The sequence below is a fragment of the Schistocerca americana genome, unplaced genomic scaffold (assembly GCF_021461395.2).
Source record: "Schistocerca americana isolate TAMUIC-IGC-003095 unplaced genomic scaffold, iqSchAmer2.1 HiC_scaffold_77, whole genome shotgun sequence".
Lineage (NCBI taxonomy): Eukaryota > Metazoa > Arthropoda > Insecta > Orthoptera > Acrididae > Schistocerca > Schistocerca americana.
The window spans coordinates 892,501-897,500 of record NW_025726533.1 but is presented as its reverse complement, the minus strand read 5'-3'; positions in this window follow the sequence as shown (position 1 = coordinate 897,500).

Genomic DNA, 5,000 nt, shown 5'->3' with positions numbered 1-5,000 from the left:
CAGCACACTGCAGATGTCCACCGCGCTTCGCACCGGGCCCGCGAGGACCTACTTTGGCCGCACGGCGCCGCGTGCAGGGTGCGCCGGCGCGCAGCTGCGCCGCCTGCCGCCTCCGTCGGCCGGCGCGCCTGCCACTGGCCGCCCCCACCAGCCGGCTGTAGCGCGTGCGCCCACGCACCGCGCGGCCAGCACGCCGGGAGGCCCCCCCTCACCGGCCGGGGACGGTCCCACCCAGCCACCGCCGCGTATCGCTTCACACCCAGATGCCATTCACGTTCGTGGGCATGGTGGGTATCGCTGGAACAACCGGTTGGTAGCTCAACCGATCGTCGCCATCACTGATTCACCTCTAGCGAGAACAACCGCACCACAACGGTTTACCAGTTGTTCATTTGCGTAACGTCACCAGCAAACGTAGGCGTCCATCGCCATTTGCAAATTCAACGATTGTTGCATGCCTGTGTCAGGTGTCACGACACACTATGTCTGCCCACATACACGCAACAACATGTGCACGCTTCGCGAACACGTGGAAGGTGGCCCCCGTACGTATGCGATGTCCATTGCGCGAACGACTGTCAACCGGCCTCTGTCGCATGTCGCAGATGTGGAACGCAGTGCACCATGCTATCACGGTGTGTGAGAAGAGACGACTACGTCTGACAACACGCGCCACTACATCAACAGACGGCTCATGCTGATCGCCATCCAGGGCATACCACACTGCAATCCAGCTCTTATAGGGAGACGACACGTAGCTGAGTGCACAACATTTGGACCGCATGGTTCGCCGTTGTTGGCGCAGTCGTTGTACGGTCACATGTACCACGATGTATCATTCAGTACATGAGGACCAATGTGCAGTACAGTGTGTGATTTGGACGTACAACATCAGCGGACAGTTGACACAGGCCGTACCACAGCGTAGGCTAAGTGCTTCGCCATGCAAATGCCAATGAACAACTGCAAATGCCAATGAACAACTGCAAAGGGCATTGAGCATGTACGTCCTGCTGCCATCCACATTACAGTGTATAGCTGCAAGGTGTTTAACATGAAGCGATACACTGGGGACCGGGCAGTGCGAGTAGCAAACTATATTGCGGGGGTTGCAGTTAGGCAACACTACACTAATTTAACGCGTCGTATGACAATTACAGAGCAGGTTAAGGCCCAACGTGTGTTGGGTTAAGGCCCAACGTGTGTTGGGTTAAGGCCCAACGTGTGTTGGGTTAAGGCCCAACGTGTGTTGGGTTAAGGCCCAACGTGTGTTGGGTTAAGGCCCAACGTGTGTTGGGTTAAGGCCCAACGTGTGTTGGGTTAAGGCCCAACGTGTGTTGGGTTAAGGCCCAACGTGTGTTGGGTTAAGGCCCAACGTGTGTTGGGTTAAGGCCCAACGTGTGTTGGGTTAAGGCCCAACGTGTGTTGGGTTAAGGCCCAACGTGTGTTGGGTTAAGGCCCAACGTGTGTTGGGTTAAGGCCCAACGTGTGTTACGTTACGGCGCAACGTGGGTTACGTTACGGCGCAACGTGGGTTGCGTTACGGCGCAACGTAGGTTACGTTACGGCGCAACGTAGGTTACGTTAAGGCGCAACGTAGGTTACGTTAAGGCGCAACGTAGGTTACGTTAAGGCGCAACGTAGGTTACGTTAAGGCGCAACGTAGGTTACGTTAAGGCGCAACGTAGGTTACATTAAGGCGCAATATAGGTTACATTAAGGCGCAATATAGGTTACATTAAGGCGCAATATAGGTTACGTTAAGGCGCAATATAGGTTACGTTAAGGCGCAATATAGGTTAGGTTAAGGCGCAATATAGGTTACGTTAAGGCGCAATATAGGTTACGTTAAGGCGCAATATAGGTTACGTTAAGGCGCAATATAGGTTACGTTAAGGCGCAATATAGGTTACGTTAAGGCGCAATATAGGTTACGTTAAGGCGCAATATAGGTTACGTTAAGGCGCAATATAGGTTACGTTAAGGCGCAATATAGGTTAGGTTAAGGCGCAATATAGGTTAGGTTAAGGCGCAATATAGGTTAGGTTAAGGCGCAATATAGGTTAGGTTAAGGCGCAATATAGGTTACGTTAAGGCGCAATATAGGTTACGTTAAGGCGCAATATAGGTTACGTTAAGGCGCAATATAGGTTAGGTTAAGGCGCAATATAGGTTAGGTTAAGGCGCAATATAGGTTAGGTTAAGGCGCAATATAGGTTACGTTAAGGCGCAATATAGGTTAGGTTAAGGCGCAATATAGGTTAGGTTAAGGCGCAATATAGGTTAGGTTAAGGCGCAATATAGGTTAGGTTAAGGCGCAATATAGGTTAGGTTAAGGCGCAATATAGGTTAGGTTAAGGCGCAATATAGGTTACGTTAAGGCGCAATATAGGTTACGTTAAGGCGCAATATAGGTTAGGTTAAGGCGCAATATAGGTTACGTTAAGGCGCAATATAGGTTACGTTAAGGCGCAATACAGGTTACGTTAAGGCGCCATACAGGTTAGGTTAAGGCGCCATACAGGTTAGGTTAAGGCGCAATACAGGTTAGGTTAAGGCGCAATACAGGTTAGGTTAAGGCGCAATACAGGTTAGGTTAAGGCGCAATACAGGTTAGGTTAAGGCGCAATACAGGTTAGGTTAAGGCGCAATACAGGTTAGGTTAAGGCGCAATACAGGTTAGGTTAAGGCGCAATACAGGTTAGGTTAAGGCGCAATACAGGTTAGGTTAAGGCGCAATACAGGTTAGGTTAAGGCGCAATACAGGTTAGGTTAAGGCGCAATACAGGTTAGGTTAAGGCGCAATACAGGTTAGGTTAAGGCGCAATACAGGTTAGGTTAAGGCGCAATACAGGTTAGGTTAAGGCGCAATACAGGTTAGGTTAAGGCGCAATACAGGTTAGGTTAAGGCGCAATACAGGTTAGGTTAAGGCGCAATACAGGTTAGGTTAAGGCGCAATACAGGTTAGGTTAAGGCGCAATACAGGTTAGGTTAAGGTACGACATAGGTTAGGTTAAGGTACGACATAGGTTAGGTTAAGGTACGACATAGGTTAGGTTACGGTACGACATAGGTTAGGTTACGGTACGACATAGGTTAGGTTACGGTACGACATAGGTTAGGTTACGGTACGACATAGGTTAGGTTACGGTACGACATAGGTTAGGTTACGGTACGACATAGGTTAGGTTACGGTACGACATAGGTTAGGTTACGGTACGACATAGGTTAGGTTACGGTACGACATAGGTTAGGTTACGGTACGACATAGGTTAGGTTACGGTACGACATAGGTTAGGTTACGGTACGACATAGGTTAGGTTACGGTACGACATAGGTTAGGTTACGGTACGACATAGGTTAGGTTACGGTACGACATAGGTTAGGTTACGGTACGACATAGGTTAGGTTTCGGTACGACATAGGTTAGGTTACGGTACGACATAGGTTAGGTTACGGTACGACATAGGTTAGGTTACGGTACGACATAGGTTAGGTTACGGTACGACATAGGTTAGGTTACGGTACGACATAGGTTAGGTTACGGTACGACATAGGTTAGGTTACGGTACGACATAGGTTAGGTTACGGTACGACATAGGTTAGGTTACGGTACGACATAGGTTAGGTTACGGTACGATATAGGTTAGGTTACGGTACGACATAGGTTAGGTTACGGTACGACATAGGTTAGGTTACGGTACGACATAGGTTAGGTTACGGTACGACATAGGTTAGGTTACGGTACGATATAGGTTAGGTTACGGTACGATATAGGTTAGGTTACGGTACGATATAGGTTAGGTTACGGTACGATATAGGTTAGGTTACGGTACGATATAGGTTAGGTTACGGTACGATATAGGTTAGGTTACGGTACGATATAGGTTAGGTTACGGTACGATATAGGTTAGGTTACGGTACGATATAGGTTAGGTTACGGTACGATATAGGTTAGGTTACGGTACGATATAGGTTAGGTTAAGGTACACATTGTTGTAAGGAAAGGTTTAATGGGGGGCGGGGCGGCCGGTTTGTTGATTGTGATTATAGTAAGTGGATGCCTGCGGCATCATCTGATTTGCCACGTCAGGATGCACCTTTGGCTCATGACAGGCGGCGCTCTCATTCCATGCTTGTGGCAGACCTGTGTCTTTCATTCCTGCCATTGTTTGTGTGCTGTGAGAGGAGGCAGTATTGTGATGTTGGGTGCACCCCTGTGTAGGACATGTGTGGGTGTTGGTGGCTTGGCTGAGCAATGGTGGTTGTCGGGTGGGTGGGATATTCTGTTTTCTGAGTGGACCTCCCAGTCTGGTTATGACAGTGTGGATTGTCTAATGTGGCGGAGAGGATGCACTGGGTGTTGTTCCATGCTGGTGCTTACATATTGTCTGTGTGCGTGTTACAGGCAGAGAGTAGTGCGTGATAAGGGTGTGTGGCTGACGTGTGGTTGTGATTGTGAGCAGAGTCTTTCAGCATGTATACGGACAGTTGTATACATTATCTGTATTCTGATGGCTCTATCTATTACTAATCAGCGCCGTGTATACGTTTAATCCGGTTCCAGTCGAAACTGTTGTATCTCTGTACATTAGTGACACGGCGAGCCCGCTATGTAGTTACTCGTCTCGGCAGCTTCCACCGGTGTATGGCAAATGATTATAAGGAATCAGTCTAGTCGTCAATACCGATGGTGTGACGTCACATGTCTGGGGTGGGGGACGCTGCGCCCTTCCGGTGGGTCATGGCCTAGAAAGACTCTTCCCACGCAGGGGGGCGTGGACTGTCATTGACTCTTCCGAGTAATATACTTGCCGTACGTTTTTGCGACTGCGAGTGCAACGCTCACCGGTACCGACATGGATGGAGCGCCTCCTAGCTGACCGCTCAGCATCGGCATTCGTACAGAGAGCAACGCGATCGCGTCTCTAGCTCGTAACTGGTACAGCTCGCAGCTCATGTATAGGGACAGCGGGAATGTCGCATATTGGACGTACCT